This window comes from Sander vitreus, chromosome 24, assembly GCF_031162955.1.
Source record: "Sander vitreus isolate 19-12246 chromosome 24, sanVit1, whole genome shotgun sequence".
Taxonomy (NCBI): domain Eukaryota; kingdom Metazoa; phylum Chordata; class Actinopteri; order Perciformes; family Percidae; genus Sander; species Sander vitreus.
The window spans coordinates 13,984,715-14,010,888 of record NC_135878.1 but is presented as its reverse complement, the minus strand read 5'-3'; the positions used below and the strand labels follow the sequence as shown (position 1 = coordinate 14,010,888).

Here is a 26,174-nt window from a genome sequence, read left to right as displayed (position 1 = left end):
AGTATGAGGGAAAAAAGCATGTAAACGTGTTCTAGTACAAACACAAGATACGTAAGTAGGAACCTAAAAATGCTATATAAGAGTTGCCCTTTAAAAACCTCCCTCACCCTGGTGGGCTGAGGGTGATTTCATGCATCCTGGGGATCAAAACTCATTCAGAAAATGATTTCACAGATAAAAGCCCGACTGCGAAGGTTTTTAAACGACAAAATTCCAGCTGCACACATGAAGGCTTCTTCTCCAGAGTGCTGAACGCTGTCTGCTTGCTGACTCTACATCTTTAATGACTCGCCCCCCTTCCGAATCATTTATGAGAGTTTTTCTTCTCCCGCAGTCTTCAGCCGGTTAACTTGCCCGCTTGTGACGTGATCAATCATCCAAGCAAGATGTTGTGTGTCCCACTTTAGCTTCTTCGGGACGCTGTGCCACGCAGGCAGGCAGGCAGGCAGGCAGGCAGGCAGGCGGCGAGGCCCCGCTGGGAGAGCTCAAACCTCCCGGAGGCCGACGAAGCAGCAGCCGAGAGCAAAGATGTTGCCATCACGTCGACCGTTGAGAGAATTCATCAGCGGTGGAAGATACCCCGCAGTAAAAAATATTCTGGTTTCCGGGTTAAACAACATGTTATGTTGTGTTTTCTCCGGTTTGGTGGGCGTGTCTCTCGTTTATTGGCTGTGTCCCAGGTGATAGCCAATCAGCAGAGGCGTGTCTGTAAACTCTGTAAAGACATATATATATATATATATATACACTTAACTCAGAAAGATAACCATATGACCTCAACGTTGCCTAAAAGAAAAACAAACTCAACCTGAAACCAGCTTATTTGTTAGATTCTGTCCCTTTTATGGATCGGTAAAAGGCATTGTGGGAAATGTAGGACAACAAAACAAGGTTATAGATTGAAATCACAATGTTCTACTGGAGTGTTGATATGTAAATGTGTTCTTTTGCTTTATTGATTTTGAGAAGTCGGTTTCTTCTCTCTCTCTCTCTCTCTCTCTCTCTCTCTCCATCTCTCTCTGTTTCTCTCTATCTCTGTATCTTTCTCTGTGTGTGTGTGTCTCTTTAGCTATCTCTCCCTCACTCTCTATCTGTCTCTCTCTCTCTGTCTCTCTCTCTCTCTCTCTCTGTGTTTCTCTCTATCGTTGTATCTTTCTCTTTCTCTGTGTGTGTGTGTGTGTCTCTCTCTCTCTTTAGCTGTCTCTCTCTCTCTCACTCTATATGTATGTCTCTCTCTGTGTTTCTCTCTATCTCTGTATCTTACTCTTTATATGTGTGTGTGTGTGTGTGTGTGTGTGTGTGTGTGTGTGTGTGTGTGTGTGTGTCTCTCTCTTTCTCTCTCTCTGAACACACCCTGTCTCCACCCGCCGGGCTGTCAGTGTGCATTATCTCCGGCTCAACAAACAGATCCTCCTGCACTTCCTGATATAAAAGGTAAAACACACTCATAAATAATGCACGTGAACTTTATTTGTGGTAGCACTTTACAATTACTGTAAATAATAAAACATGAATAAATAAAATGAATCAAAGTGAAAAATGCTCACGTTCGGTGCGCACACAAAGGTAAACCTGATTTTCCTCCATTCGTCGCCCACGAGTGACACAGAAAGGCCCAGGTGGCTGAGCGGAGCGCTGTGTAATGGCCCTGGCGCACCAACCCGATAATCGGCCGTCGGTGACTCGAGTCTGTTCGGTGTGTTCCGTGCCGTAGCCGTTGGAGGAGCCGTCGGCCTTCATTTTGGCCTGACTTGCTGGGTCGGAAGGCGGGCAGTCGGGACTCAGTGACCAATCTGATTGGTGGAGCGCTAACCCGGAAATGACGAGCGGGATGAGTGCCTCTCAAAATCTGACGAAAAATCTTTTAAACTGACCTTTGTCAATCATTTTTTGGGCAACAATACAGATTAGCGCCTCCTGCTGTTTATGGAGACGTATTACGTCTTGCGCACGCACACAAGGGCGTAAATCCCAGGGGGGTCGGGAGGGTCAGGACCCCCACCCCCCCCCCATCTAATGGTTGTCCCCCCCTAGAAATATCATTAAAACAATGCTGTGTATTGTAAATAAAATAATGATGTATACTTAAAATATGTGTAAGTAGTAAAACAATACAAACCCCAAAAAAGCTTTTTAAGTTTAGAAACATTTTGAGTCCCCCCTCCCTTGCCTCACAGTGGTTTGGTCCACTGCCTGCTGTACGTCAGGATCTGCACTAGACTCACAGTCTCATCAGGTAGTGACAGGAGTGTAGTAAGTAGGCGGTTCAAGGCTGTTTTATTCACATTAAACATCGGATGAAGTTCTTCTTTTCTCAAACAGAAATGATGCTGAGGAATTAATGAATTAGTCATGACAAAAAAGTTTGCTATGTTAGTGTAATATAATGTAACGTTACCTAGCTTATTTAATAGCTTGTTGGATAGAAATGCACCCACTACAACTAACGTTACCACGGCGATAAGCCTAACGTTATGTGTGTGAACTGATATTAGGGTTAATATTGAAGATCTACAGTTGTGTTTAGCTGAATATGAAGTTAAGTGGCTGATCAGTTAAATATATATCCTCTGTCCCAGAAGAAACCTAATATTTATGTGGAGGACGCAAGATCATTTTATAATTATAATATGACCGTGTGGTGAACCTATGAAACTAACTCATATTTAGACATCTGACGTTAAAGATTTGTCGTTGCCCAGATAAAATGACAGAGAAATGAAAAACAGACATAAGATCCTTTTTCAGTACACCAAAACGCCAAGTAAGTACAATAAGTCCTCATATCAAGACAATTTGGTAACATCTTTATAAGAATGGGTGCTTATGGAAATACTAACGTCACTATGTCACAGGCAAAGGAGACAGAAAGACCAGGGACAGTCAGGTGGAGAGTCTCAAGGAGACCAGGGACAGTCAGGTGTAGAGTCTCAGGGAGACCAGGGACAGTCAGGTGGAGAGTCTCCGGGAGACCAGGGACAGTCAGGTGTAGAATCTCAGGGACAGTCAGGTGTAGAGTCTCAGGGAGACCAGGGACAGTCAGGTGGAGAGTCTCAGGGAGACCAGAGACAGTCAGGTGTAGACTCTCAGGGAGACCAGGGACAGTCAGGTGGAGAGTCTCAGGGAGACCAGGGACAGACAGGTGGAGAGTCTCAGCAGACCAGGGACAGACAGGTGGAGAGTCTCCGGGAGACCAGGGACAGTCAGGTGGAGAGTCTCAGGGAGACCAGGGGCAGACAGGTGGAGAGTCTCAGGGTGATCAGGGACAGTCAGGTGGAGAGTCTCAGGGAGACCAGGGACAGTCAGGTGGAGAGTCTCAGGGTGACCAGGGACAGTCAGGTGGAGAGTCTCAGGGAGACCAGGGACAGTCAGGTGGAGAGTCTCAGGGTGACCAGGGACAGTCAGGTGGAGAGTCTCAGGGAGACCAGGGACAGACAGGTGGAGAGTCTCAGGGTGACCAGGGACAGTCAGGTGGAGAGTCTCAGGGAGACCAGGGACAGTCAGGTGGAGAGTCTCAGGGAGACCAGGGACAGTCAGGTGGAGAGTCTCAGGGAGACCAGGGACAGTCAGGTGGAGAGTCTCAGGGAGACCAGGGACAGTCAGGTGGAGAGTCTCAGGGTGACCAGGGACAGACAGGTGGAGAGTCTCAGGTAAGTGTGTTGATCTCAGTTCATATTTTTGGAGGTGTGTGTCTGTCAGGGTGAGCAGATGAGCTTTACCGGTGGCTCACTAATTTACATTATGATCAGCTAATTTAACAAGTGTACAAAAGTATTGTATTTCTTTTATATGGGGAAATATTTTCAAAATAAGTCATTATGTTTTAATGTATTTTTGTGGCTTGATTGTAAACAACTTAGAAATAAATAAATGGTTTTAAAGAAGAATATTTTGGTCAATATAGTCAGCTATTTCATTGAATCAAGAGAAACACTGAAAAGAAGGATAATGGTAAAGTCTCCATGCTACACTAATGATAGTATTAAGGCTTTCATCTGTGTACACGTCCTCTACGAGTATAATTGTGGCTGAATTATTTGTGTCCCCTTCAAAAATTGCTCTTCAGAAATGTTATGTTTATTGTCCCCCCCTACTGTTAGATCAGATTTACGCCCATGCACGCGCAGAACGTACGGTCAAGTCGGCGTCGCTTCGTTGTGCTCCGAGGCACTTTTTGGACTAACTCGGGGAGGCAGTCAGTTCGACGGTCGGTCGGCCGTCAGGTTGGTGTGTCAGAGCCTTAAGCTGTCAGAAAGCTGAAAAATCCATGTTCGCTTTTTGAAATTGGGGGAAACAAAATTGTGTTGATGCTCGAAATGAGTTTACAAAAGTCCTGGGTTCATGAAAGTAGCGTAACGTCAGTTGGAAACGTAGACATAGTCCCATTTTCAAATCTCCAGTTAACTTTAAGCACTGACTTAAATGTACGTCCCTATGGAATCTGTTTTATAGCTCTTTTTTTTTTATTCTCAGTTCCACGATTCCGTCCATTTTTTTTTCTGTTATCACAGAAACTATCGGGCTCTACATTCATGCTGCCATCGGTCTGGGACTGGCCCACCGGGCTAAACAACTTTCCTGGCGGAAACCCTGAATAGATAATCAAACGGCCTCACATCAGTCCAGTTTAACAGCTGAACAATATTGGCCCAGATGTTCGGTCAGTTTCCTAAAAACCTTTTTTTCGGTAATTGCAGGTGGTCGACGTGTAGTGAGCTAAAAGGTCACAAAACCTTGTGTGTGTGTGTGTGTGTGTGTGTGTGTGTGTGTGTGTGTGTGTGTGTGTGGAGGATGCTTCCGTTGAATGTCCCGACCTTTACCATGTGTCGTTGTTCAGCCTGCAGGCTTGGACCACGGGGTCAAAGTCGAAGGCCTACTGTGGCGTCGGCTCACGTCGGCCCACGTTGCCCTTTTGTCTTGGCCAAGAGTTAGCACTGCCTGCGTGCAAAAAAATAACTCCATACCAGCGGAAACAGGAAAGGATCCAAACAGCTGTGTGTTTAATGGTCTGATCATTTCGACTGGACTTGTAGGCCGTTATATTGATGGCTAGTTTCATTTAGAATAAAACATCAGATTTTATAAACTCCATGTGTTTTGTGTGCAGGAATCTTAACGTGTAAAGTAACTAGTAACTAAAGCTGTAACAGATGAATGTAGGGGGAGTGAAAAGTACAATATTTCTCTCTGAAATGTAGCGAGGAGTAGAAAGTGGCATGAAAAGAAAAGAATCCCTACCTCAAATTTGTACAGTTGTTGCGTAAATGTACTTGGTTACATTCCACCACTGATAAATACCCCAAAAAAACCTGACCGCTTATGGAAATGTAAATACGTCAGCGTGTGAGCAGCTGCGGACTGATCGGACTCTGTTTACTTTCTGTTGTGATTTTGTTTGACAGGGGAACGTTTCTCTCTGTTTTCCCTCTGTGTGACGCTTCACTGAGCCCCTTTACCCACACGGGTTGACCTTTCACCCCCCCCAGGCTTGTGTGTTGTTGGTGACACGGCTGCCGTTACTGCGCCCTTCATGTCAATATGCCAAAACAGTTTGGATCAGGCGCATTTGTTTTGTCGACCACAGCAGATGACGCGGGTGGAGAGGTCGTTAAATATTGATGTTGGGAGCTGAAACACACAACTGCTCCCCTCTGAAAGAACAGAAAACTTTTTTTTTTTTACAAAAGATGGCTGGTTTTCTGTAAACTGCAGGAAACCCGTTTCTACTCGCTGCAGGAAGCGCAGCAATAACAAAATCTGCTTTCAAATCATGTTGAAATTGATCCACTACTTTGAAAAAAAAAAAACTCTTTGGCTGGAAATTGGTCAAAACGATTCTCAAAAATGCGCCATTAATGGCATGTTTAGTCTATTTCCAGATTTATTGTCATAACATTGACTTTATCTCTTTATTAGAAGGTCTGAACAATTATTATCAGCAGTCATTTTCCCCAATATGATGCAATAGCATCACGTTTCCCAGCAGGAAGAGAACAAAAGAATTAAAAGAACCAATACGAACGATTTTTATGTGCATTTTTAAGTTCCAGAAAGTATTGAACCTGGTTTGAGGAAAAAGCATCTTAAATTTCAAGACTTGAGACCAAATATGAAGTTGTCTTTAGACAAAGTTTACTGGAGTGCACACGAACGGATCTGTATTTTGCACAAATTGTCTGATCGCGCTAATCCACCAGGCTCAAGTTTTATCTCATCCGCATGAGAACAACCAGTAAATTTACATGCACTTCAATTCTTATACCATATTAAAATCCCAACTGTGCAGCCTATAAAAACCTGTCATTGACATCTATGTCTCACTGCCAACTCCTAAAATACTGACCCTTAGTCAGTGGCTCTCAGCGCCGGATACCAAAAATCCCCCTTTAGCGTCTGTATGGAACGCACCGGGCAGAGCAGCAGCTCCATTGTGGCGCTGAAAGATGACGTAGTATTAAGAGAGACAACGGTAGCGAGTAGTATGAAAGGCCGAAAACAAGCGTGAGGAGGACTTTCACCCAAGATGTCCCGTTCTTGACCCGCGTGTCACTGAAACCTACATTTTGTAACCCCACCCACTATCTTTTCCTAAACCAGTTCCCGTTCTTGTGCCGTATATCAGTTAGTGTTAGCGAACTAGCGTTAGTGGCCGCAGCAGGGGTTGTTCGGTCCCTCCACTTTTCTGCCGAGCGACACGTTGACAGCCCCGGAGATGGACAATCTGTTTAGCCATCTCCCGATGTCTGCCTCGGCTTGGAGTAAAACAGACGGACCGCAGGCTACCTGCTATCGATGGCCCGCCGCTGATCTTTTGTTGTATGGTATCATAGCAATAACTATGACTCGCAGCGCCGACGGATTATCTCCGGTTCAAAAACCACTCCAGATCTGCTCCTCAGATCTCTGCAGGGTAAATCCAGACAGCTAGCTAGACTATCTGTCCAATCTGAGTTTTACTGAAGGAGTTCTCTACCTCTGTTATGAGTAGGGTTGGGTACCTTTCGCATCTGAACCAATACCACTACCGCTACCGGTACCTGGAATTCGGTTCCGGTACCCAACAGTACTTTTTTTCGGTACTTTCCCTCTGTAATTTAAAAAAAATATTTCAGTTGTAAAAATAATTCCAAACCTATTTACTTAGAACATTGTTATTTATTTAGAACATTTTACACTGACAGAAATTAAACAAAAACTAAAATAATATTGCCTTGTTGCTGAAAGGTGCTGTAGAAATAAAGTTGCCTTGCCTTGCAACCTCAGCCTGTCAGTCAGTCCCCAGGGCACAGAAACCACCGTTGTGCCTGCTTGTCTCGGAGGAAGTGTAATGTAGTGTGTGTCGGACCTCTGCTCTCTGTCAACATGCAGACAGGACAGATAAGCTTGCGCTTACTCTCAGGTACCGGAATTAGGCACCGTTTGGTTTTACGTGAACCAATACTCGGTAGTACCGATGTGATTCGGTCGGTACCGGTAAAAGTACCGGGTTCGGTACCCAACCCTAGTTATGAGAACTCAGATTTTAACCGGGGTAAAGCGTCTACATGGCGGTTGCCTTAACCCGAATACAATCCTTTTTTTAAACTGCATGTAAACGCGCTGACTGTTAGAGTTACAGAACCCCAGGAAAGCTGCTGGACCGGATGCTGTCTCCCCATCTAGCTTGAAGCGCTGCGCTGACCAGCTGTCTCCAGTGTTCACAGACATTTTCAACACCTCACTGGAGACATGTCACATGCCAGCCTGTTTCAAGACCTCAACAATCATCCCTGTTCCCAAGAAGCCAAGGACAACAGGACTTAATGACTTCAGACCCGCCGCCCTGACCTCTGTGGTTATGAAGTCCTTTGAGCGCCTTGTGCTTTCACACCTCAAAGCCATCACTGACCCCCTCCTGGACCCCCTGCAGTTTGCCTACAGAGCCAATAGGTCTGTAGACGATGCAGTCAACCTGGCCCTCCACTACATCCTCCGGCACCTGGACTTCGCAGGAACCTACGCCAGGATCCTGTTTGTGGACTTCAGCTCTGCCTTTAACACCATCATCCCCGCTCTGCTTCAGGAGAAACTCTCCCAGCTTGGTGTGCCTGACTCCACCTGCAGGTGGATCACTGACTTCCTGTCTGACAGGAAGCAGCATGTGAAGCTGGGGAAAGACTTCTCCGACTCACAGACCATCAGCACCGGATCCCCTCAGGGCTGCGTTCTTTCCCCCCTGCTCTTCTCCCTGTACACCAACAGCTGCACCTCCGGTCACCAGTCTGTCAAGCTTCTGAAGTTTGCGGACGACACCTCCCTCATCGGACTCATCTCTGATAGAGACGAGTCCGCCTACAGGTGGGAGGCTGACCACCTGTTGACCTGGTGCAACCAAAACAACCTAGAGCTCAACGCTCTAAAGACAGTGGAGATGGTTGTGGACTTCAGGAAGAACTCAGCCCCACCTGCCCCCATCACCCTCTGTGGCTCCACAATTGACATTGTGGAGTCTTTCCGCTTCCTGGGAACTACCATCTCCCAGGACCTCAAGTGGGAGCTGAACATCAGCTCCCTCCTCAAGAAAGCACAACAGAGGATGTACTTCCTGCGGCAGCTGAAGAAATTCCACCTGCCAAAGACAATGATGGTGCACTTCTACACAGCCATCATTGAGTCCATCCTCACATCCTCCATCACCATCTGGTACGCTGCTGCCACAGCCAAGGACAAGGGCAGACTGCAGCGTGTCATTCGGTCAGCTGAGAAGGTGATTGGCTGCAATCTGCCGCCGCTCCAGGACCTTTACGCCACCAGGACTCTGAAGCGTGCTGGAAAGATTGTGGCCGACAAACTCTTTGAGCCACTCCCCTCTGGCAGGAGGCTGAGGTCCATCAGGACCAAAACCTCACGTCACAAGGACAGTTTTTTCCCCTCCGCCACTAGCCTTATCAACAAGGCCCGGAAACCACCCTGACTCTCTCCACACCCCCCCGCTCTGGCTCTACATGCCACTGTACTTAATCTGCTCTTTTTATCTTAACTATTACACTCTTATTTTTAATACATTCTGTGTGTGAGTGTGTGTGTGTGTATATATATATATATACACACATATATTTATACTTATATTGTTTGTTCTGTTTAACCTGCTTGTTTAACTTATTTTAGAGAATGTGTGACGTGCACCTACAACACCAAAACTAATTCCTTGTATGTGTAAAAAACGTACTTGGCAATAAAGCTTTTCTGATTCTGAGTTGTCTTGATGAACTTTTTGTACTGTAATGCAGCACGAAAATCATGGAGTGTTGTAATGTGTACTTTGATACGATGATATTGTTATTGAAGTATTTTTTCAGTTTTTCCAGGAAGCTGCCAAAGCTCACAGATCTGCCTGACCTAAAAGCGCTGACATCTCAAGGGGCGATCACACACTGAGCTGACAAAAATACTCTCTGTGTGTGTGTGTGTGTGTGTGTGTGTGTGTGTGTGTGTGTGTGTGTGTGTGTGTGTGTGTGTGTGTGTGTGTGTGTGTGTGTGTGTGTGTACTCACCAGTCGTCCACACTCGAGCAGAGACACAACCTTGACCTAGATAACGAAGGAACAACCAGAGGAGGGTTCAAGGAGACGAAGAGGAGGAGAAGGGGGCAAAAAAATGCAAAAGAGAAACAGCAGGAGAGAAAGACGAAGAGAAAAATGGAGAATAAAGAGGAGAAAAGGAACGAAACCAAAAGGCCAAGTAAGAAGTAAGAAGAGAAACTGTCAGGAAGAAAAGAAAGGGGATTAAAAGTACTGAAAGATGGAAAGAAATGTGGGGAACAAAGGATTTCCGGACATTTGAAAAGCATCGCACATATATCCCAACAACAGAACGGACACTTGTACATTCCTTTTATTTACGGTGCTATCTTGCGCTACATCATTAATAAAGACAGAAAAAACACTTCTTCAGCCGGTCCAACAACTCCGAGCTTCCTGACCAATAGCTGTCAATCAAGGTACACTACGGAGGTCCGTCGGTGAGATCGCCTTGAAAGTGACCAATCGTGGGAGGGCCAGTGCCTCCCTTGGTTTCCGCCCCCAAAATGTCAAAAGTCAGTTTGATTCGAGCGAGCAGAAATCAACTTGGAGAGCAGAGTTTACCTGTGACAGCGTGTGTGCCCTCCCGCGCTCGCACAGCAGACGCTCTCTGCGTGGTGGCTGCTCTGTTTAGTTTTTTTTACACGCAGGTGGCGCTCTTTCCCTCTCCCTATGTTTTGTTTCACGCTCGCAGCTGCCCGCACGACTCCCGGTCGTTGAGTCGGTGCGCGAAGAGTAATACCTGCGCGTGTGAAATGATGTCATTTTGCGCGTTTGAGAGGTATGAGTCAAACGTGGCGCCCTAGACGAAAGGACTAGAAAAAGAGAGGAGCTGGGTGAGGAAGAGAGGAAGAGAAGATGAGTGGAGTAGTGTTGGCTTGGAGGTCACGGCCTCCCCCCTGGTGGTCTGATGGATCCACACTGACAACCAGAGACCACGGGAGACTGTGTGTGTGTGTGTGTGTGTGTGTGTGTGTGTGTGTGTGTGTGTGTGTGTTTTCAAGCTCAATCTCACACTCAAACACACACACACACACTTTTCCCAGTTTCCCTGGAGGAGTTTTCTTTATCGACTGTGGCGTTGTCTGGAAACACACACACACAGATCAGAGGTCCAACAGGAAGTAGTTTGCTCGTGCAGATGGCAGTTTTCATGTCCATCAGAGCGTAAGAGGTCACAGGACTGAAGTACTGTAGTAGCAGGTACAGTAGCTGTCAAAGTCTTTGCAGTGGCAGTATTAGTAGTAGCAGTAAAGTCAAAATCCCGTTCATTTTCTCCATAAGGATTTAGATCATCAGCCAGAATGTCTAAACCACCCGAGGTAAACTGACCACGAGCTCCGAGGTTGTGAACCGAAAGTTTCTGCTCCTGTAAGACGCTAGAAGACCTTATGAAATCAACCTTGTTTTAAGAAACGAGACTTGACTTGGACTCTAGCGCAGAGACGTGAGACTTGGACTCTAGCGCAGAGACTTGAGACTTGGACTCTAGCGCAGAGACTTGAGACTTGGACTCTAGCTCAGAGACTTGAGACTTGGACTCTAGCTCAGAGACTTGAGACTTGGACTCTAGCGCAGAGACTTGAGACTTGGACTCTAGCTCAGAGACTTGAGACTTGGACTCTAGCTCAGAGACTTGAGACTTGGACTCTAGCTCAGAGACTTGAGACTTGGACTCTAGCTCAGAGACTTGAGACTTGGACTTGTGAGCATCTCTGGTAGTAGCTCTACTAGTTGTGGTTGTTGATTAAAGAAATGAGATTAAATGATGTTGACGGTGATGATGGAGATGACAGCGCTGACACTCACTACGACGACGACGATGATGATGATGATGATGATGTTTATTCAAAGCAATTGGTTCACACTCGGTGAGGAGTCCCAGTTTATCACAGTCCTTACTGTCATTAATGAGCCAAAAATCTCCATCAGTGTTTTCCGAAGCCCAGTCAAAGTCAGTCAGTTTATTGTCACAGAGGAGTGAGGAAACTAGAAAATATTCACATTTAACAAGCTGGAATGTGAATGTTCTTTTTAATTCTTGAAAAAAATGACTCAAAACGAGTAATAGATTATCAAAATAGTTGGCGAATAATTTAATAGTTGACAACTTATCGATGGATCTCTTTGCAGCGCTAAAACCCCACCCAGGTCTGTCACACTGAGGACCTGATTGAAGACACGACAGCGGCAGGGACAATCTGTTCCAGCCGGCCCGCTCCTCGTTGCTCTGACCTCGGTGACCTCGCCGAGGCTCTTCCTGTCACGGAGTCGGAGCTGCCATGTTGGATCCTGGGAGGGGCGTGAACGAGCCGGCACACTGTCGCATTCATTAACACCTCCATCCGTCTCATAAACACACACACACCGACGCACGCAGTCACAGACACACACACACACACACACACACACACCTTTACATACAAAAACCTGAGAGAAGAATATCTGCATTAAAGAGACGATCAAAGAACACTACTCGCGAGATAAAAATAAAATAAAAAAAACTAAAATGCTAGAAGATAGAGGAGCAAATATCAAGGTGGAATTTGGAAAGAAGAAAATGTTATGCTGCTGTGGAAAGAGGGAGAGAACTAACCTTTGTTGTAAATCCTCTCTTGGTTTCAGACAGCGCTGTATCGCCCCCTGCTGGCCAGTTTGAAGACAACACTCAGGTGAGACAAAAGCCGGTCTATTGATCTTTTATTGAACAGGGATAACCGGATCGATTAAAAGTATATAAAAAAAATATATATATATATATATATAAAATACACTGGCTGGTTTTAGGTCAGATAATATTTTATTGTTATTTATTTATTTTTTTTCAACTATTTTTTTATTTAATTTTCAGAACAAATGGCATACATCACACAGGCAGTGGTGAACAAAGCATAGGAGAAACCACATGTCAATTCCCCCCCCCCACACACACAAAAAAAATCCCCCACCCGCAACCCAACCCAGATCAGGTCCGAACTAGACGGGGACAGACAACACAGACCCATACACACAGACAGACACACACCAGCAATGGCGCAACAACATCCAAAAGACAAAAAAAATATAAACAGATAAACAAGTACATAAACAAATTAAGAGGAAGATAGAGAGTAAGGTTGTTTTTTTTTATAAAGATAAAGGGGGGGGCTACATACAGATAAGATTTGATGGATTCAAATATATTAAGACTAAAAAAAAAGTCGATTGGCAGAAAAGTCCTCTCAAATCTTAAATGTGATGTCTTTCTTTGTCAAAGTTAAATGTAAATAAAACAATAATGATGATAATGTTACCTGAAGCACTATTTAAAATTTTTCAGCACGGAAATATTTCAAACTTAACCCTCTGAGGACAAAAAGACGCACCGGCGAGTCCAAGCGATGTTTGACAACACTCCTACTCACAAAGCGATATTACAACATTTCATTTCAAACATTTATTTACTATTTCATTCATATATTAAGCTACTTTTCGTGAACCCAACAGACTTATGCAAACGGATTTCAAGCACCAACACAATTGAGTGTAGTGTTTGTTTTCTCAAGAGATTTGAGAAATATTCCAGCTTAGGGCCAAAGTATCTTTACGCGTTGTTCTGGGGCAATTTTGGGGCGTCACCATACAGAAAGCTGAGTTTCTTCTGAACATTTCGATATGAAATGCACGTGGATTAGTTACATGCAAATACCCTTAAATGGAGAATTCAGTGAGATATCTAAAAATGGGTGAAGGAGCGTTAAAAGCACTAAACATAGAAAAGAACAAATTGATGAGCAAACCCTGAGACGGAGATGGAGTCGGACTGTAATGTTGCAGCAGCAGAACGTGGCGGTAATCCCTGTTATAGTCCACAGGGATTAACGAGTGGCGCCTTCATTTCATGTGCTTCACTGTCTCACTGTAATCCTGCTGTGAGTGAAAACACAGCCGGGAGCTACCACAGACAGTATCTGTGTACTCTTTATACCAGTTGTTCTCATATTTTTTTTTCAATAATGTTCCCTCTTTGAACAGTTTTTTTGTTTTGTTTTTTAAGCCATGTACCAGCGCAAATAAGTTTTGGTAGGAAAAAAAAGTCTATATAAAGAGGAAGAATTACTAAACAACAGCCTTGGACCTGGAAAACATTTAAATGCTAATGAGAAAAGGAGACAAAAACTTGGAAAAAGACGGTAGAAAGAAGGAAGGAAGGCAAGAATAGGTCAAATAGTAATTAAAACTTCGAAAAAAAACAGTAGAAAGAAGGAAGGCAACCCTAGGGCGACAAAAGTGACAAAAAATTCAAATAAGCAACAAACTTTGAAAAAAGAGACAAAAACTTTGAAAAAAGAGACAAAAGTTTTGAAAAAAAGAGACAAAAACTTTGAAGAAAAAAAGACAGTTGAAAAAAGTAAGGAAGAAAGGCAAGAATAGGTCAATACAAACGAAAAAAACCTTCGAAAAAAGCGAGTAGACGGTAGAAGTAACTACAGCCTTGGAACTGAACAACATTTTGCAAAAAATGTCACGTAGCCCCTGCAGTCGTCCAAAGTACCCCTAGGGGGACACGTACCCCCATTTGAGAAACCCTGCTTTATACTGTACAAGAAATGTTACTCACATTAAAGGAATTTAAATACTGAGAAAGTGAACATCCTTTAACCCGTATATGCTGTCTTTGGGTCAAATTTGACCCGTTTTCAAAATGTCTATTTCAGAAATATGGGTTTCTTTTTAACTACCTGATTTTAATTACCCAAGACTAACATGGGTGATTCCACATAACTAAAGAGCGGATCTTTCATCGAGTTTTGGGTGTTTTATTACATTTTGTAAGCATTTGAAAATAAAATCAAAATGTTTCGAAACAGTATCCTCACTGAACGTTGACATACAGTATACCCTTCTGTGATTATTCCTTCCTAAATCTAAATAATTCATCATTTTGAATGCCTTTTTTTAGGTATAATTTCCTATAAATGAGGTTTATTGACCATGAATTCCAAAAATAAGTGTAGAACTTGTTGCAATAAGTTGGTGTTAGTGGTGATGTTTATACATGGTAGTGAAAAGAATTGTCAAACGCCAAAAAAGGCGCCAAAAAGAAAATGGAAAAAAGCGCCAAAAGTGCCTAAAAGCTGCTGTGTGGTGATATTCACTACCAAAAGGATAAATAACCCAGAACGTAAATTTGTATAGGCGGCCCCCAAAAAACCGAGCTTCTATGAAGACAACAGTGGATACAGATGTGAGGACTCAGCAGAGAGAATGGGGAGACACTAAGCTAACGTTACGTCCAACGTTACGTTTGCAGCAAAGCATTTTGTTAACAAGTCAAATGAAGCCAAATGTCAGTTTTAGCCTAGTCTCTCATTGCCAGACCAGTCCCCACGGCTTTCCGGGATGGGAGAAAAACGTACTCTGGTTTAAGCGCCAGGCAGAGCCCCGGTGCTGCTGAGAAATAGCCTCAGAAAGGAACTTGTTTAGGTGGATATGTACGTTCAAAAGTAGCTTGTGTATGAGCAGCATGGTGGCCCAATGGTTAGAACTGTGGCCTCACAGCAAGAAGGTTCTGGAGGTTCTAATGGAGAGAATGAATTTCGCTACATGTATGTGTATGTGACAATAAAGTACCTTTACCTTTTAAAGCAACACTAGAGAACTTTTCCCGCTTCGGTCCCCCTACAGGTTGTCTCATTGGAACTACAGCTCGCGCTACCCGATCTGGCAAACTTGCATAATCTAATGTAATGGACAATTCCTCTTCCAACCTGTAGGGGGACCGAAGCGGGAAAAGTTCTCTAGTGTTACTTTAACAGAAAACTCCGATTGGACAGATAGTCTAGCTAGCTGTCTGGATTTACCCTGCAGAGATCTGAGGAACAGTTAACCACAGTCGTCACAAATCCACCGGAGTTTAGAACGCCAACACAAAGACAGAGGAAGGTGACCTAGCAATCCCGGATATTGGAACGTCCTCGATATAGACTAGTTTTAGCCTATCTATACAGTATTGTCTGTACTGAGTTAAACTAACACACGAAACATCGGACATAACGTTAGCTTTAGTGTCAGGATCCACAGTCTCCCCATTCTCCCTGCTGAGTCCTCACTTTTATGAAGACAAAAGTGCATGTGAGGAATCAGCAGGGAGAATGGGGGAAAAACACTAAGCTAAAAAGATGTCCGCATCACATTTGCAGCAAGCATTTTGTTACCGAATATCCAAATGTCTTAGGCTAACTATATGTCTGTAAGTTAAGCTAACACATAACGTTAGCTTAGTGTCTCCTCATTCTCTCTGCTGATTCCTCAGAAGCTCAGTTTTTCAGGGCAGCAGCTTATGAAAACTTAAGTTCTGGGTTCTGTACATTGTTGGTAGTGAATATCACCACACAGCAGCTTTTAGACATATTTCTGTTGTTTGCTAGCAGACGGAATTGACGAGGAGGAAACCTTCACGCAATACAAGTCAATGGAGAGCGGAGAGTTGTTTTCCTCTCCGGTGGGGGCGGGACTTAAATACGCTCTGTCATAATTCTTGTTTTTTTTAGTGTATTAAGAGAAACTGAAACTGAAGATAGTGCAGATAGAAAAAATGTTAACTCATATGTATTCAATATTACAATAAAAACAAAACACATCTGTCGGTCTTATTTCCTGACGTCTCCCGGAGACGTTCACCCAGCAACATGTTAATGTCGATGGCGGGAACGTTGGCAATAACCGAGTTAGGTGTACCATAGGAAGGTAACCGAAGCAGCTGACAGATGCCGCACAATCATCCGGGTCGAGTCAAAAGGCTGCGCTGAAACTGGATCCCTGCAGACACCCAATATCTGTGAGAGGAAACACTACTGTACCATCACTGACTGAGCTGTCTGACCAGTCTGCGGAGACTCACATAGTGTTTTCTTTAGGATTTTTGTTTTAGCAGTGGGGGCAGGTCTGTCCGAACAACAACCCAATAACCTCTGAATAGTTCTATTTGTTGTTAAATTGCAACGTCAGCGGCAATATGTCGGCAGGATCATTTGAAAGGCAACCGCAACTACATTGTGCGTCTGCCCTATTTCTGATACGGTGGTGGCAGAAATTTTGCCGTGGCGGGCCGCCACTACAAAATCAACATAGAGGAAAACAACTGGCCAGAAATGCATAAAATGATAATTATTGAGAATCATTCGCTTTTCACTTTTACAACTGCTACCACGACTTCTACTCCTGCTACACTGTGACACCGAAAAGTAAAAGCTTGTTAAAGAAAATGTTTTTTGTGTTTGCACAAAATGTTTAAAAAAAATTTATTCCGCCGCTGTTTTTCCGAGTCATTAGTACAAATTTGTACTCAAATAGTTTTACAGTAACCCTCTGACATCACGGATGCCATGGATGTGGATTTTTTTTTAAGATTTCTTTTTGGGGCTTTTCCACCTTTTTAATGTACAGGACAGCTAGGTGAGAAAGGGGGGAATACATGCAGGAAGTCGTCACAGGTCGGACTCGAACCCTGGACCTCTGCATCGAGGTATAAACCTCCATGTATATGTGCGCCTGCTCTACCCACTGAACCAACCCGGCCACCTTCTTTTTCTTCTTGCCTGTGGAAAAACCTTTACAAAAAATGTGAAAAAAAAGTGACAGAAACGTCAAAAGAAGGCGGCAAAAATACTGAAGAAGGCGACAACGCCAGAAAATGATTAGTATAATGTAAGCCTTTGCTACTGCTTGTGTTGGAGGAGGAATTTTTGAGAACACACTCTGAAAACTAACTCAAACTAGCCTACACACTGCAAAACTGAGGGCTAGCTGTTTCCTTCCCCCTGTTACCAGTCTATATGCTAAGCTAAGCTAACCATCTCCTCGCTGTAGCTCCATATTTAGCGGACAGACAATCATTCTTCTCAAGTAAGTGAATCAGCATGTTTCCAAAAGTGTTAAAAAACCAAATTATCTGCAGCACCGTATATTATAAAATAATAATAAATTGCGACAGCTGCCTTTTCCCCCTGAAGGTTAATGTTTTATTATACGACCATACATTTTTTATGATGTTAGCAGAGGGCTTTGTTAATAAAACACTGACTTTAATGGGACCAACAGGTGAACACGGCACATACAGTAAAAACAAAACAAACGTCAATATTCCTCTTCAAATGACATTATGTCTACACGTAAGGCTCCTGCATGAAATAAATCCTCAGAAATCTGATATTAAGACAGATTTGAGGTACATTTACTTAAAATGTTATGCGTCTTAAAACACTTATTCTCAGAGGGAAATACCTTCAACTACAACTGGAGTCATGAGTTACTTTACAGCAATAATAATCGTATAACTGTCACACTGTTCTGCATTAGGCACTTTTATTGTCATTCAACTTTACGAACAGAATTTCATTCCACTGGCCCATAAATACTACCATTGTTTTTTGGTGGAAAAAATACGTTTTGGAATATTGGATTGTATGAGTTCCACAATCGACTTGTGTGGACTTCACCGGAATACCGCAACTAAACAGAGGTACAGTATGTGCACTGGCTGAATTAGCACAACTTTTATGCATTTCTTTCACATCTACTGCAATCAGATTCACTGTGTTCACTCGGAAGGAATCACTTCACATGGTTAGGCACTTGTAATGACATTTTGAACATGTTAAGAGGCTAAAAGTATGTTTAAAACCTGCCCCGTTTTAGCCGCCTGGGTGCGAACTGTAGCAGGAGCATAACTCGGTGTAGGCAACACCGATTATTTTTGTTTTGATCGCTAGTGACAGCACTCCGTGACCACAAACAACAGAGCTACGTGTTGAAATCGACCGGAATTCTTCTTTAACTAAAACCAAAATAAGTGTAAAAACAAAATAAATACAAATGCCACGGAGAGTTAGTTTTACATTAAAATATGACTCTAAAAAGGGAGTTTGACAGCAGCAGAAATACTATTATTGCACATATTGAATGGCGGCATATACAATTTATTGCACATTATTGCACATTTAAAAAAAATAGTGTTATTGCACATGTTTATAAATAAATAATTGTTATTGCAGTATCATAGTTCACATGAGGCTCCTTGCAGGGGGTTATTTAGAGGGTTAATTTGAGTTCAGGAGGCTGATGGCTTGTGGGAAGAAGCTGTTGCAGAATGACGTAACTTATAAAAAAAACATAACTAATATCTATCTAATAATAACACATTCACAGCTTTAGGAGGAATATGACTCAGCTTAAAGCTTTTTTCTTTACCGTGGTACAGTCTTGGCTTCACGCTGTGATTCCTCGGTTAATGGAGGTGGATGGACGGCGGCCGCAGGGGGTGGTTTATCTGGGCCCGGGGGATTTGGACGGTATTAGTGTAATCTTTCTCTCTGTGACCAACAGGTCTGCTCCTCATCACCATCTATCTAATACATCCCCGCTTCATCCTACAGAGGAGAATAAATAATGTCACATCTGGGCTGCAGCTCACTTCTGATATCCGTCACACTTAGAATACCAATCTGAGCCTGTCGGGGGCAAAACGAGCACTTTTGTGGACGTAAATTGAAGATGGCCAATCGCCCAATGACTTACATTGTAGCTTGTTTTCGCTGATCGCCGACTGCAGCGATCTCGCTTAATACTGGACCAATGTCAAAGGTTGTTGTTCCCATCAGACACTTAAACACAAAAAACATAGGAGCGTGAAAAATAAAGACGAAATTAATTGTGATTTTCTGTCAGGTCTTTCATGTAGCTTTAAAAAAAAGGACGCTTTTACACAAGTACAGGGGGACAAGGGGAAAGGAAATAGTAGGCCAACACAAACACAGACTAAAAGGAATAAAATGTCTGCGTTAATACAGGCTACTGGCATACAACCACATTGCGCATTAAGTTATTTTATGAATGAAATAGACATATTACATACCTGAGGGCCAATTTGCAATCTCGGTCCGGCTTTCAACAGATAGAGACAATTACTCGTTGTCTGTTCTTCATTTAATTTCCTTTCTTTCTGAGATGGCCCTGTCCCAGTATCAGCCACAGCTATAGCAGATAACTTCTAAAATATAATTATAATACAATTAGGCCTATATAAAGAAATCTCCTGCTACCTTTTTACCTGACAGGGTACGTTAACACTAACGCAGGTTTTTCCGGTGTTGCAAAGAAATCTGTGACCCGTCAGAATGTGTTACTGTAGCGCCGTCTACCTGCCGTAAATCATTTTGTGACTTTGCGGGGAAAATCCGACCCGGGCAAAGGCATTAATAAAAAACTATATAATAATAGCGTTCTTTTCACTGTAAGTCTAATTTCCTGTTATGAGCCATATATGATCATCAGATGAAAAATGACACTTTCAGAAGCATTGCAAAGTTATGTATAGTCACTTTAAAAAAAAAAAAAAAAAAAAGCCCCGGCAAGAAGGAGTTCTTGCCACAGATCTGGATCAAAAGAATTCTAACATTCTTTTGTGATTAAATACAGATCTATAAATAGTTCAATGCCACCTCCGCCCTGCAATCTATCAAATCTGTTCAGACCGTCTAATTCTCAGCCATGTGGCCCAGTTTGGCTTCAATCTCTTAAAGCTTGCCTCCGTCCTATAACCCCCTCCCACAAACACCCCCCGGCGCTGCCTGGTGAATAATTGACGCGTTCTCCCTCTCCTCTCGCCTCTCATCTCTCTGTGTCTCTTTCCATCACTCTGTCTCTTTGTGGTGTGGATCCTCCGGGCCGTGACAACCTCGCCTCCATCTTGTCCATGTTTCCACCTGCCGCCCGGCTGCGTGTTGACGACCGCCAGCAGGTGAGAACAGACGGGGCGAACACGAAAGCAGCTGCCGGTAAGACAACACCTTAAGCATTATTAACCAGAGTTTTTACAGAGAACATTTTCTGTCACTTACAGGGAAATGTAGTTATTTTGTCTCGCTTTATCGTACTTTATAGTCCCTTTATTCAGTTCTCGTCTCAAATGTTTGTCTTGTTGTATGCTTCTGGATTTCACACTTTCCCATATGCCTTTTTATTGTGCTCCCTCTGTCAGACTGGCAGTATGAATGTATATATATGTTTCAGTGGAGTCTGAATTGCCCTGTGGGGATAAATAAAGCCATCTCTATCTGTATTTGTATCTTTTTTTAATCCTTATCCCATCTACTGTATCTGTTCTGTTTCTTCATTTACTCCAGTAACATTCTGTTTAATTTTGAGATATTGTAAGCCATAGAAGGGATCAGTAATAACAAACTTTCTTCAGGCACTCTTTGCCAGAGCAAGGAGAGGAAGAGAATACAAGCGTATTAAAAGCTTTTATTTCGGTTCGGGTTTCTTAACGCTTTAAAACACAGGCCTCACAAGCGATACAAAATGTTTTTTAGAAAAACCTGCTTCAACCTGTTTGCATTTAAAACCATTAGCGCGCCTAACTGAGTAAAGACTGAAATAGGCTATGATGTAGTCAAGGGAGCGGGTGTGGGTGAGGAGACGGGCAGCAGAGTTTTGGATGTATTGAAGTTTATTTAAACCTACATTGTGTAATTTTTTGAGTTGATTCTTAGCAAAAATCCCTTTGTTCTTTCACAAATATTTGCTCATTCATGTGTAATTACTTCCACCAACTAATCAAAGTATTCTCGTAAACGTAGAATCTGCCATTCAGAATCATTCGGAATACATACGAGCGAGTTGCTCGTAGAAATAGAAATCCTTACACAATGTAGCTTTAAGGCTTTTGCAGATGAACCATAGAGGATACAGTTGTCAATTCTGAAAGTAATGAAGGTGTGTATCAGAGTTTCGGCGGCAGAGCAGGTGAGTGATGGGCGAAGACGGGCAATGTTTTTTAGGTGGAAATAGGCAGAACTGGTGGTTTGGTTGATGTGACGTTAAAAAGTGAAGTTGCTGTCAAAGATGACTCCAAGGCGGAGGATGTGTGGGAATGGAGACAGGATGGAGTTGTTGATGGAGGGACTGAAGTTGAGGGTGTTTTTGGTGAAGGATTTTGGGGGCGATGATGATCATATCAGATTTATTGTAGTTGAGTTGGAGGAAGTTAGTTTGCATTCAGGTTTGAATATCGGTGAGGCAGTTGGTCAGGGTGGAGGAAGTAACTGTGGTGATGGATTTGGTGGAAAGGTAGATCTGGACATCATCGGCGTAGCAGTGGAAGTGGACCATGTTTGCGTATGATATTTTTCGAGTGGCAGGATGTAGTGGGTGAAAAGTAGAGGACCAAGCACCAATCCATGGGGGACGCCTTGTGACAGAGGAGCAACGGAGGAGGTGCAGTTGTTTTTTGAGACAACACAATGTGTAAATAATGTACATAAACTCTGCCATTTAAAAAAACAGAAATTCTGCATAGTTGATGTTTGTTGTGATGTGGGAACTGAGAATCTTTGTACTTCATTGTTTGTGGTGTTTTGGAGGCTTTAAGCAAATATATCTAGAAGTTGTCAGTCAACTGTGAGGCATTTGGACGTTTATCTGCGTTTTAAGCCCCCAACGCTGCCTGGAAGGCACTAAGATTAGGCAATGGTTATGGTTAGGGTTAGGTTTTGGGTAATTTTGTCACACTCCCAGACACTGTGCATCAATGTTCCTTTAGCATTGCATTTAAAACATAGGTCACGTATATTAGTGTTGTATTTATTAAATTTAACAGGAGTTGTGTATGTCTGCATCAGCCAATTATATTGGAGTAGCACCTGATAAACCTTGTAGGCATTTTATCAAGTCGTAAACAGTTAAATCATAAGACATACAGTATTTGGCATCAATCAGAGTAGGCTAAACCCCTGTCTGTGGTTGTTTTCAGAGAACTTTGGCGCCATGAAGGAGTTCCTGTTCCTCGTCCTGGCGGTGACGGAAGCGTCCTCCAGGTCTCGCAGCAGCTGGTGTGAGCCAGGCTGCGACTGTCGAGGCGATCTAAAGTTCACCATCTGCTCCCGGGCGCTCTTCGCCCAGCTGCCCGCCAGAGTCCCCCCCAACACCGAGCTCCTGGACCTGTCCGACAACCAAATCTCCGCCGTCCCCGAACGCTCCTTCGCCAAAACCCGCAAGCTCCGAGTCCTGCTGCTGCAGAACAACAACATCAGCGTAGTGGAGGACGCCGCCTTCTCCCACATGGAGTTCCTTCAGAAACTGGACCTGAGCTGGAACCGCATCTCTGCGCTGACGGAGGGTTTCTCCGCCGGCCTGGCTGCCCTGAAGGAGCTGCAGCTCGCCCACAACCGCTTGACGAGCCTGGACATCCGCAGCTTCCTGCACCTGGACGCCCTCCAACGGTTAAACCTGACCGCCAACAGCATCCGCGCCATCCAGGTGCGATCGTTCTCCGCCATGAGCAGCCTGCGGCAGCTCCACCTCCGGGACAACTGGCTGACATCGCTGCGGAGCGGGACGTTCTCCATGCTGCGCTCCCTGGAGGTCCTCAACCTGGCCGGGAACCAGATTGGCGAGATGGAGACGGGTGTTTTTAGGCCGCTCGCCAGCATAACGCTGCTCAACCTGGCCCACAACCGGATGTCCACCGTCGACTTCAAGGCATTCCTCGGCATCCACGCGTACAGCGCCCACATCCTGCTGGAGGGGAACCCGTGGAACTGCGACTGCGACCTGCAGAGGGTTTTCCGGAAGCTGCGAAGCATCCAGAGGCTCTTCCTGGACGACTACTACAACCTGACCTGCGCCGAGCCGGCGGTTCTCAGGGACTACCGGCTGACGGACGTGGACACGGAGCTGTGCCTCGCCGAGACGGTCACCGTGCTCGTCATCACCGTCACCGTGGTGATAACGGTGCTGGCCGCCATGCTGATGGGCGAGAGGAAGAGGAAGAAGGAGAAGAAGAAGAGGAAGCACTGGACGCAGCAGGGACAGCTTTCGGACGAGTCGGACTACTGATGCTCATTCTTCTTTCTTTTGTTTCCTTCTCAGATATATCAACGAAATGCAATGTTCTTTTTTACGCAGCAATATTCCAGCCAGCTGTTGTCCAGCGGTGGAATGTAACTGAGTACATTTACTCCAGTACTGTACTTAAGTCCAAATGTTGAGGTACTTTACTTGAGTCTTTTCTTTTAATGTCACTTTCTACTTCTACTCCGCTACATTTCAGAGAGACATATTGTACTTTTTACTCCACTACATTCATCTGTTACAGCTTTAGTTACTAGTTACTTTACACATTAAGATTCCTGCACACAAAACACATGTAGTTTATAAAATCTGATGTTTTATTCTAAAGTAAACTAGCCAACAATATAACGACCTACAAGTCCAGCTGAGATGATAAGACCATTAAACACACAACTGGTTGGATCCTTTACACTTTCTTTACTTTTAATACTTGAACTACATTTTCCTGATGATACTTACAGACTTTTACTTAAGTAACATTTTCAATGTGGGACTTTTAGTTGTAACAGAGTATTTTCACAGTGTGGTGTTAGTGCTTTTACTGAAGTAAAGGATCTGAATATTTCCTCCACCGCTGCTGTCGCCTCGGCGTCGTTGCTCACAGTAAATCCTCACAGGAACATCTGCACGCCTGCAAAGAGATTTTAGATTCTGCAGTTCATTTTGTTGGATTTCCAATCTGCCTCACACCAAAAAAAAAAAAAAGCCTATAAAGCTTTCTTTTAAACCGACAGTGTAGTAAAGCTAATAGAACTAGATGTATTGATCCCTTTAGTAGGAAAGTCTTGACAGTAGCAGTTGGTGTGGAGCGGTGAAAAGGAGGGTAAGGTATGTCATTGGAAGCCCACGACATCTCCAGAGGGCTCAACAGTGTACCCAGCGTCCCAGGTACACCCCCCTCCATATCCCTGACGGGCTCTGCATGGCATGGGCGTCCTTCTCCCGGAGTCGGACCTAAGCCTGACCGCATACCATCTGTCTCTACTTTGCTGCCCGGTTGGGGTCTTTACTAGAGCCCGACCGATAAAGGATTTTTAAGGCCGATACCGATACAAATATTTGATGATTTAAAAATCCGATATTCCGATATATCGGCCGATATATATTTAAAAAAAAATCTGAAATGCGTAACTTAAGATATGAAACTTGAAGTCCTTGGAACAAAAAGACAATAACAACAACAAAATCAAAGAGTGTTGCCAACAGGGAGGTTGACCTGTTAGCTCACCTGGTAGAGCGTGCGCCCCATGTACCAAGGCCCAGTCCGTACTGCAGTGGCCCCGGGTTTGATTCCAACCCACGGCCCTTTGCTGCGTGTCGTCGTCCCTCTCTCTTTTCCTGTCGACAGCCGTCCTATCGATTTAAATTAATGATGTATCTCAATGTTTTGCCTCTGAAATTTAACTCTCTCTTTAACTCCATGTTTCCTTCTTCAAACTTGCCCGGTGCCGGGAAGCTACGATACCCGTTAGCAGCGTTAGCAGCACCTGTGAGTTTATCATGTGACAGCGAAAGGCGGAGCAGTATGTCCTGTATGTCCCTTACCGGCTAACGTATTTCAAGATGGAGCATGAATATGGAGTGTCTACCCAAGGGGGTCAGCTTCTCCGCGAACCGCGTAGCTCCTATGGCGCCATTTTGATGCTAACAAGCCATCACCTCCCGTTAGCATCCCATTGACTTTTGACCATTCATTTTGGCGCCACTTTGACAGCGAATAACTTTACATCTGAAGTGTTTAAAGACTCTATTTGTCCATTCTTTATTTCTAAAGAAACACGACAATGTATAAAAGGCTCCATTACCTTGTACCTCACGTTATGGCTCCGTAGCAGACGTTTTCGTAAAAATAGGCTAACGATTGTGTCATAACCATATGACTTACTGTCGCACAGTAGAGGAATTACCATATAGTACAGGAGAAGCTCGCAGGCAGTTTGGACTTCCATTAGCTGTTTAAGTTTAATTACTTATTTTTTTATGTTAACTATCATTTTAGTGATCAATAATTAGCCTGTGTCCATGTTATCTCCTTACATATACCTACGCTCTCCGTCTCTGCTAGATTGGGAATGATTGAGATTTCTCTTGGCACAGCTACCAGAAGACTTCCAACTTTCAGACAGGTTGCTCACGGCACATCTACGTCTTCAAGCTCAGTTGGAGGCTGCTCAGTAACGCTCAGCCATCACCAGAAAAGTGCTTCTAATATCCTTCACTGGTCTCCGTCCAGAGACACGGGATCTGTTGGTCCATTCTTATATAATGTCTATGCGTCTACCCCAGTTCAAGCAAACGCAAATTTTGTGAATTTGAATTTCAAGCCAAAAGGAATACTTGGAATTGATGGTGGTGGTAAATATTCATGAAAAAAGGACACGTTCGTGAACGGGCAACACCGATTTTGATAATGAACAACTAAACACGTTACACACTGGACCTTTAAAGTACAGCTTAACTTTTCCAGTTTCAAGTGAGCCATGATGTCAATTTTATTTTGTTTTGTTCAGAAGGTTATGGAAACTTCCTCAAAATACACTAACTCATTATTTTGAGAAAGTTTCTCATCATTTTGAGATACTAACTCATAATGACTTACGTGATCTTTTTTTTTTTTTTTTCTTTTGTTCGTCACATTGGCGGAAATGAGATTTCACGTAATACAGATTTTGATAATGGCTTTTATTTTGAAGGCGCCGGCCGGAAGCCGTAACAGCTTAGC

At 43.8% G+C, this 26,174-nt stretch overlaps 1 pseudogene across 1 annotated transcript; it reads left to right on the top strand.

Annotated features, from left to right (window-relative positions):
- Positions 1–9,495: 9,495 nt before the first annotated feature.
- LOC144512568 (uncharacterized) lies at positions 9,496–26,097 on the top strand (annotated as a pseudogene). Its single transcript, XR_013501013.1, has 4 exons — positions 9,496–9,719; positions 12,185–12,231; positions 20,337–20,376; positions 22,353–26,097. The product of XR_013501013.1 is annotated as an uncharacterized LOC144512568 (transcript).
- The last annotated feature ends 77 nt before the right edge of the window (positions 26,098–26,174 follow it).